Source organism: Callorhinus ursinus, unplaced genomic scaffold, assembly GCF_003265705.2.
Source record: "Callorhinus ursinus isolate GAN/ISIS: 27379988/994484 unplaced genomic scaffold, GSC_fseal_2.0 scaffold52, whole genome shotgun sequence".
In the NCBI taxonomy this organism is placed as follows: domain Eukaryota; kingdom Metazoa; phylum Chordata; class Mammalia; order Carnivora; family Otariidae; genus Callorhinus; species Callorhinus ursinus.
Window position 1 is genome coordinate 7,776,362 of NW_027397114.1, and position 9,806 is coordinate 7,786,167.

The window sequence follows — 9,806 nt, forward strand, 5'->3', positions numbered from 1 at the left end:
AGGCACAGTTCTAGGCCCTTGAAAACAGCAACCAAATCCAAAAAGGTCCTTGTCTTCATGGCACTTCCACTGGAGGGGAAACACTGACCACCACCAACAGACAGAAACATATGAATAATGAGGCTGTTAAGGACAAAGGAAAAGTATAAGGAAGGTTAGGGGTCGGGCAGAAAGGGCACAGGTTGCGGTTGTAAGTAAGGTGGCCCACGAGAGCCTAACTGAGAAGGCAGGGGTGTGCCCGCGTGCACGGGAAACAACAAGGAAGCCGGTGTGACCGCAGCACAGGAACGAGGGGACAGTGCACATGAGGCCAGAGGGATTGGGGTGGCAGGTCTACAGGACCTTACAGGCCCCTGGTAGGAGTTGGGCTTCCCCCTGAGAACAGTGGGAACTCTCTGGAGCCCAGGGGCAACGTGATCATCTTACAGTTTCATTGGACCACTCTGGCACCGTGTAGGGAACGGATGTCAGGGGGGAGGGTGGAGGCGGAGAGAGCAGTTAGGAGGCCACTACAGTAACCCAGGGGAGAGGACAATGGGGCAGACGGTGGAAAGTCATCAGATTCTGTGTGTATCGTGAAGGTGGGGCTGGCAGGATCTGCTGACAGAGCAGAGGTGGGAGCAAAATCAGAAATTCAGGTTTGGGGCCCGAACAGCTAGAAAGATGGAGCTGCCATCCTAGAGATGGAGATGGCCATGGGTGAAGCAGTTGGGGGTGGGGAGATTAAGGTAGATAGAGAGTTCTAGGGTAGACCACCCAGTGGGACGTTCCCCTGAAACAGGAAGGGGGGCACTGGAGAGATGACAACCTCCAGGAAACACCTGTGACAGGTGGTGACTGTGACCACTGACAGAGCAATTCCAGCAGGGGCGAGGGGGGCCAGAGAGTCGACTGTATAAAGCTGTATAAAGCAGAGCAGGGGTGGGAGAGAGAGAGAGACCAAGAGACAAGTGCAGAGAGGTGGCCTTTTGGATGGAGCCCATTTGGAGGGTGAGAGGAAAGAGGCAGATATGGGGCAGGTAGATCAGGATAAAGAGACCCCGCCCCAAGAGGGAGGACAGACGGGTCCCAGCAGAGGCTTAGCCGAGATAAGCAGAGGTTTAAGCTCAAGGCGCTGAGGGTCAAGGAACAAAGAGAAGGTTTCCAGAGACATTTCAACAGAAGAAGTGGCCAGGCCAATGGTAGAGAGTGGGAAGTCAGGTGTGACGCCAGGATTTTCAGTCCCAACTCCACCATCCAGCCTGAAGGCCTTTGGTGTCCACTTCTGAGTCCGGGCCTCCTCCTCATCACACCAGTCAGCCCTGGGGCCTCACCCCACCCCTGCCATGACCAAGGTAAACTGCACCTGAAATGCTTAGCACCCCAAGCACACTCACACCTGAACCCACATCCACACGGCTGCTTTCTCTGCTTCTGCCGAGGGCCACACTTGAGGAACACTGCTCACTGGATGTCCCTCGGCCCCAAGGGGCTCCCTCTCCTGTTCCCCACCTGAGCCCCCTATCTAGCAATGGCCTTGCTTCACTGTTTCAGAGGGGGAAAAAAAAATACAGCGCAGACTAAGAGAAGCCAAACACAAAAGGGTACGTATGGTAAGATTCCACTTTGAGGAAGTTCTAGAACCAGCAAAATGAATCCACCATGATCCATAGTGATAGAGATCACATCAGCGTTTGCCTGGGGCTGGAGGAATGCAACGGGATAGGAAGGAACTTTCTGGGGAGATGGAAGTGTTGTATATCTTTATCAGGGTGGTGGCTACATGGCTGTATATATTCGTCCAAAGTCATCACTTGTACAGTTAAGATGTATGCATTTTATTACATGTAAATTACTCCACAAAAAGTTGATTTCAGGAAATAGAGAATGGTGGATGTTAACTAAGCATATTGTGGTGATCATCTCATAATATATACAGATGTCAAATCATGTTGTACACCTGAAAGTAATACCCAGATAGCAATTAGATCTCAATAAAACTGGGGACAAATCGAGAACTAAAAAATGTTTTAAAATGAGAAGAAACATGCTAACAAGCAGAACGGTACTACACAGACATTCATCAGTCCCATCCTTCACTTCCTCCCCCCAAGAGGGGGGAAGCAGAGCGCCCTCTGGTCCACCCAAGCCTTGTGCGGTAGACTGTCCCGGAAAACTGCCAGCCACACCTCCCAGACCTTGCACTCTCCTCCCCTGCTGTCGTGTCTCCCGCCAGCTCACAGTCCAGCCCCTAGGAAGGTTGTCCAAGCTCACAGCATCTCCCCCTCTTCATGCAATCCACTGCCACCCCCTCCACCACACTGGACCAGTTGCCCCACTCTGAGACACCTACCTGCTGGCCACTCCCACACTCCCTCTTCCCTGGTTTCCATGACACCATTTTCTCTGGGGTTCTCCTCCATCTCTGGACACTTCGCATGCTCTTTGCCTGGCTTCTCTCGCTCTGCCCCTTCTTAAACACCTCTGGCCTTGGCCTTCTGCTCTCTGCACCTGCACATCCTCCCAGGGCGATCTCACCCATACCAGGGCTTCGGTTACCGTCTATTGCTGACAATGCTCAAAGACATCTCTGATACTTTTTCAGAGTATCAAGGATACGGCAGAAGAGGTGGACAGAATAGCACATACGCTTCAAAAGCATTTTACAATTTTTAAAGTGACGTACACATCCAACCCTCTTCTGGGACAGACCCCTAGACCTCAAGTTCAACAAGCCCCCATCTGAATTCATCAACTCTCCCAATCCTGCTCCTCCTCCTCCCTTCTTCAGGAGCCCTGCTGTTTAAGACAGAAACCTGGGAGTCATCCTCCCACTCCATGACTACCAACTGTCCCTCACCCCCTTCTCTCTAGTTCACCCTCCACACATCCTGTCTCTCTATCCCAACACTCCAGTACACGTCCTCTTCCTAACCCCCAGAGATGGTCAAACATTCATCCATTCATCCATTCACCCGTTCAGCCATTCACCCATTCACCCATTCACCCATCCATTCACTCATTCATTCATTCATTCATTCATTCAGCAAGTATTAACTGAGCACCCATTATGTGCCAGATGCTGATCCAGGTGCTGGGGATACATCAGCAAACACAACACATAAAAATCACTGCTCTGTGGAATTTACATTCTAGCACTTGCAATCATTTCAGAAGTCACTCCGTCTTCTGCCTGCACCCTCAGACCTCCAACTCTGCTACGCCACCAGACTTTGCAACATGTGCATCTGCTCAGCATCTTCCACAGGATCTCTTGCTCCTGGGGTCAGGTCTGGTCCATGTGGGAGGTGACCTGATCCCTCCCCTCCCATCTGCCATCATGTCCCCTTTCCTCCCACCACCACGCCCCCCTTCCACTCCCCCTTCACTGAACACTTGTCCCCCCCGCCCCGCCCCTGAACACGGCAGTGCTCTCGCCCTAGCATGTACACCTGCTAGTCCTCTGCCTTCAGTGCTTCCCTCACCTGGCGACCCAGCAAACTCCTGGTCACCTTCAAGTCATAGCTCCAACCCTGTCTCTTCCAAAGAGCCTTGCCAGACTTCCCTAGGCAGACATTGGCACTCCTTCTCCAGGGCTCTCTGTAGGGAGTTCCAGCCCCCATGATAACACATCATACTGTATGGTGTGGTTTGCCTGCCCACCAGCCAGCCCTTCCTCTCCAACTTGAACCCCTGCAGGGCTGCAACGTGCTTGGATCCTTCCCGCGTCACCAAAGTCTGGCCCATTATCTCCCACGTAGTAGCCGTCAACAAATGGTGGTGGATTAAATACGTGACAATGAATTAGTGTCACAGATAGGAAGAGATTTGGGGAGAAAGGGAGAGTAAGTTCTGAACTAGCTCCAGAACAGCCCTCTTACTGACCAACTGGACCCACCCCATGGTTAAAAGCAGGGTTCAAGTCCTGCTTCTGCACCTCCTGGCTGTGTGCTTTTTGTGCTCTGAGCTCGTTCCCTTCCCTGTAAAATGGGAACAAGAATAGAACCTATCTCAGTGGCGTTGCAAGGAGCACATTAGAAGTTTGGCACGGTGCCTGGCACATCGGCTCCATCAAAAGTGAGTTGTCGCTGTTATCATCATAATCACCATGGGTGTCCATCCGTGTCTCCTGACCCTCCCATCCCCCTAGCGCGCTCTCCGCCATCCCCTCCCTTCTCGCCTCCCAATCCATGCTTGACCCACACCCACCAGTGCCTGGAATTTTCCAGGCTGAGGTCACCGGGGACCTCCTCCTTGCAGAACCCTTTCCTCTCTGGACCTCTCCATGGCATGTGACCCTGGCATCCCTTCCTGCTTCTTGAAAGTCCCTCTCCGACTTCCATGATGTGAACTCTCCAGCTTCTCTGGACAGCCTTCTGGCCCTCTCGCTCTGGGTCCCACCAGCCCAGACTCTGCTGATCCAGACACAAAACAGTCGACTGCCTACCGAGCATCGCCACCCTGTGTGCCATAAGCACCCAATGTCAGCATGTCCAAAGCGGTTCCTTACCAGCTCCACCCCACCCTCACTCCTGGGGTCTGTCAGTGGGTAGACAGATAAGCCCCATCCACCAAGTCCGCAAGCTGCCCCTCTGGGAATCACCCCCTCGCTCTTGCCCTGCCAGTCCTGGTCTTAACATCCGACCTTCTTGACATCCCTAGTGCTCCACTCATCCCCTTTGCTCTGCCGGAGTCAGACCATCTTCTCTCAGCAGGGCCCTTACAAGTCTCCTACCTCTTGCTATTCAAGTGTGCTCTTTGGATCAACAACACAGCATCACCTGGGAGCTTGTTAAAAATGATGGATTTCAGACCCCCACCTCAGACCTACTGAATCAGAATCTGCATTTTAACAAGACCCCCCAGGGATTCCCATGCATTTTAAAGGTTGAGAATTGCTATCCTAACTAATCTCCCAACCTTCAGCCTCCCCCCAACCCTAACCAACCCCAGACTTGACAAGCAATGTTTGCACCTCTTAAAAGCCCTTTGTGACTCCCCACTGCCCTTGGGATTAAGTCCAAACTCCTTAGCAAAATATCCAAGGTCCCCTTAATCTAGTGTTTGCCTTAAGGTTACCACTCTAACCCTCCTCCCTGCTCTCTTGCCACACCTACGACCCTGTGGCTGCCACAAGGCACAACTTCAGTACACACTTTGCTGGTTCCTACCTCTGTGCCTTTGAACATGCTGTCCACCTGCCTGGAATGTTCTTCTGTCTCTTATCTGCCTGTACCCACTTGGCCCCAGCTGAGACCTTCTCTGACTCCCTAAACATAATTGCTTCCTTCCTGCCTGCGTTAGCACTGTTCTGAGCACTAGCATGGCTCTTATATCCTTGAATTGAAGTTATTTCTCTATATGTGTGTCACTCCCACCATCCTGGGTGCTATCTGTGTCTCTCCTATGGCCCATCCGTGAAGATTCAATGAAGTGTTTGCTAACAGACTGAATAATACAGCGTTTTCAACTTCTGCTGTGACAGCAACTATAACAGGAGGAATGGAGGAGATTAGACTTCAGGAGGAACTGGTGGAAAAGGGGAACATAGCAGGGCAAAAATGCTATTCATCTGTCAGCTCTCAGCCTGGAAACTTCCCAGGAGCAAAGTCATCAACCACAAAATGTTAACTGCAAGATTTTCAAGATCCGGTCACCCAACCAAACGCCAGAGAGGGCAAGTGCTGTGCCCAAGGTCACACAGCTGGCTAGGGGTAGGGCTGGGACTAGATTCCAGGTAGCTCTGGGACAAGACTGGGCAGATGGCTACTTCAGCCCGTGAACCTCTTCCTTTCCTATTCATCTTAGCTCCCTACAGGAAGTTCCCTTATGCCTTAATGTAATCAAAGGGACTACCTGGGCTCACTCACAGCTCTTAAAGCACCCGTGGTGATCTTGGCTGGCTGGAGCTGCCAAAGCCCTGACGATTCGAAGAGGGCATCCAATTATCCCCACGTTCCAGATTGGCAAACTGAGGTAGCCAGACTGTGCGTCACACTGCCAGCTATTGGCAGAGGCTGGATTTGACACTAAGTACTGTGCTGTTCCCGCAGAAAGATCTGAAAAGCCAAAAATCCCACCATGCAGAGTCACTATTTACAATAATCATGACGGCTGGCCTCCTAATGCCTGGGGAATCCCCTCACTCCCACCAGTTCCCCTTTAAATCGAGCTTCTTTCCCTCTTGCACAGGATGTCTGACTTAGGAAAGAACCTGTACACCCGCCCTCGCACCCAAGGCAGGCCTGCTGGAGAGACCACCGCAGGGACATAACCTTTGATGGGGAAATCACCCTTCCCTGAGCCCGGCACTTGACAGTGTCACTGTTGACATCAACCCTAAGGTTGGCAGTACCGTCCACATTCCGAGATGGGGGAACTGAGGGTCGCAGAGTAGGAATTACTAACCGATGGTCAAAGCCAGTAAGTGGCTAGGCTGGGTCTTGAACCCACGTCTCTCTGACTCTGGCGTTTCTCTTCCTATTCCGCCACGCCAGGCTCGCCTACCCGGCAGGGAACCACCTGAAGCCTGGGTTACCTAGAGAAAGTAACTTAACCTCTCTGAACGCCCCAAGGTCAGAAGCTTTGTTCTGGGGAGAGAAGGCGAGACGCAAACAAATGGCAAACCCACGGGCGCCGGCGCAGTTCTTTCCAGGAGCCCGGGGCTTTCTAATCCGGAGGGCGCGCCCCCAGCCCCCGGGACCCGCGAAACCAAGCGCCCGGTCGGCTAGCAGAAGCGAAACCTCAACACTCTTCAGCCTCCCCCGCTCGGTTCTGGGAACCAGCGAGCCAGACTTCGTGGAAACGCGCGCGGCAGCAGCCGCCTCGGGCCCCGGGACCGCCCGGACCACAGCCCGCAGTCCCGGGCCGGGAGGTGCGGGGGCCGGCGCGGTCGGGCCCGAGCAGCAGCGCGACGCGCGCTTCCGCCCCGCTCAGCTCCGGCGGCGGCCGCGGCGGCCCCACAATCCCCTTCTGGCTCCGGGGACGGGCGGGGCGGGGCGGGGCGGGGCGGGCCGAGCGGGCGGAAATAATTTTCTGTTTGGTCCTCTCTGCCCCAGTCCCTTAGCCGCGGGACGCGCGCGTCGGACAAGGATGCCGGAGGCGGGAAGCGGGAGCGGGAACGCGCTGCCCTGGCACGCTTAGAGGGGCGGGCGGAGCGGGGGAGAGCAGGGATTGAGCGCCTACTGTGTGCCTTAGCGCTTTCCAAAAGGATTTTCGTTAGATCTTCACTACGGCATTTGCCAGAGGGAGTTAACGTCCCATTTAAGAGGGACAAGCTGAGCCTGAGAGGTGAAGTCACTCGCCGAAAACTGCACAGCCAAGATCAGCGTGACACCCCAAATCAGTGCTCAGTTACGCCAAGGAGCGCAAGACGAACTTGAACCACTTGTTGGCTGAGTCCCGCTCTTGCTTTTTGTGTGTGTGTGTGTGTGTGTATAGCACATAGTAGGTTCTCAGGAAAATATTGGAAGACCAAGAATAAGCTTTACGGCTCAGCCCTCGGAGTACCCGCCGCGAACCCAGCCCACACAACCCGCGCGGCACCGGGTTTCCCCAAACCTCTGAAGGGAGCGTTTGCGTTGGGCGGACATCCCACTTAAACACAGGCATTTGACCAACACGTGGTGGCGGAGCCCCAGCCCTAGCGGAGGACAGACTGGGTTTAAGTCCCCGCTCTGCCGCTTTCAGGCTGTGTGACTTTGGGCAAGTCACTTCATCCTCCAGAACCTCAGCTAATCTTTTTATAAAATGGGATATTGACACCCATCCCAAAGGGTTATGGGAAGGATTAAACGAAACAGTGTTCCTAATACACTTACTAAACGCACAAGTATCATCGCGCGTTCACCTCACAATCTTGGGGCAGTGCACCCGCACCGGCTGAGAACCGGAGACAAAGCCTCCGCCGCCCCAGTCCCACGTCGCCCACCCCTGGATGTAGGGACCGATGGGCCTTCGAGTGACCCTCGTCCGGCGAAACCCAAAACTTCGGCCACTTCGGCCACGGTCTGTCCCAAAAGCAAATACTCAAATATTCCGAAACTGGTGCATGGCTAGGGCTGACATTTTTGCATTTAATTTTCTTCAAGTTTTATTCTTGTCAGGAAAAGTAATTCGTTCGAAACTCCTGAGACTTCTCGTCTGTTTCTTAACTTTTCGTATGAGCGAAGTTCACAAAGCGGACCAAGATACGGGCACTTGGCAGTTCTCGCAGGGATCCCGGTCCTCTGGCCGGCACCGACAATCCCCGGGCTCTCGGCCCCCTCCCCCAGGCACGGAAGCCGCAGAGACAGGCCTCCTCCCCGCCGCGCCCGTTTAGACAGAGCTTCTACGTCCTGGCAGCCCTCCGGGATTCTCTGGTCCCTTGCCGGAGCGAGGGGAGCTGGAGGGCTGCAGTCCAGAGCTCAGCTTCCCCGACCTCCCCAAACGCCAGTGTCGCTGGGATTAGGGAGTAAATCCCTGACGCCAAAGACCAGGTCAAGGACAAGTTCTCCCCCGTCCTACTCCCCCCGCCCCGTGCTGGGCGGGGATTCACCCCCCTCCTCCTTCCCGGATGAAAGGTACTAAATAGACGCGAAGGGAGGGGTGGCGGCGGGTCCCGGCCCCTTGATGTTCCGGTTGAACAGGTGCTGGTGAAAAGGAGGCGGTCCCGGCGGAAGAGTCGGCCAGGGGGGCAGTGCGCCGAGGTGGGGGCAGCCTCCTCCCACCCTCATAGTCCCCTTGCCGGTCTTCCCCTCTCCTCTCCCTCTGCCCCTCCCCCGCAGGAAGCGTTCCCGGGCGCGAGGTCTTTGAAGTGTCGCTGAAGCCCTCAGGGCTGCCTTCTCCCCTCCGCCACCCCACCTCCTGCTGAGGGAGTGTGACCTTTGGTCCCTGAGGGCGTCCGCCCCCTTTAGGAAGAGGGGGTCACATTGCGTCCCCCTGGCCCACTCCGGTCTTGGGATAAAGCCATCGGGCTGATGCCCCTCACTTCTTCCCAGACCCAATTTCAGGGTCTTTAGTCCTTTGGGGGTGCTGTGTGTGAGTTTATGTTCTGTGTTTGTGTGCGTGCCTAGAGGTCAAGTGTAACTGCTGTTTGCGGGCACTTCCGTAATCGTGGGTCTCTAACTGGCGTGGTTCTCTAAGCGTGCCTGCGGGGCCGGACCTGGGGTTTGTGTCTCTCTGGGAGAGTCAGGTGGTGTGGCTGGATGAGGCTGGGGGTGAGTTTGTGTCTGTGGGTGCCTCGGTGTGCCTCTAAGGGGTGCGAGTCCCTGTGCGCGCGCGTCTGAGTCTGTAAGCTGGATCAGAAGCTCCCTGAGGGCAGGAATCAGTACCTGTTTTGTTCACTGCTCTATCCCAGCGGGTGCACATAGTAAGCATTCAATAAATATTTGTGTAATGAACAAATGTCTGCATGTGAAAGTGTCTACCCTCCAGAGGGGCCTCCGAGGAAAGACCCCACGAGCGGCCACCCAAGGAGCACCCCCCCAGACACGGAAGGGCGAGCGGCCCACGTATCTCCCGTTTGTTCTAGCGCCCCTTCCTCTGATCTCCACCTCTGAGTTTCCTTGGAGTTGAAGAGCAGAGACGAAGACCTGGGCGGAGGGGCATGGAGAATTGGAGAACCGGAGCCGAGACGGAAGGGCAGGCGGAGGGAGAGCTCAGGAGCAACCACCGAGAGCCACCGAAAGAAAAAGAAAGGGAAAATACGCGCGGAGCGAGCGAGCGAAAAGCTCCCTACCAAGCCAGGCTTTGTTCCCTGAACCTAAGACTTTACCCGGCGGCGGGCGGCGGGCGGGCCGGGAGCGAGCGGAGGCGCGCGGCCATGGCTGCCGCGGCGGGGCAGGGGG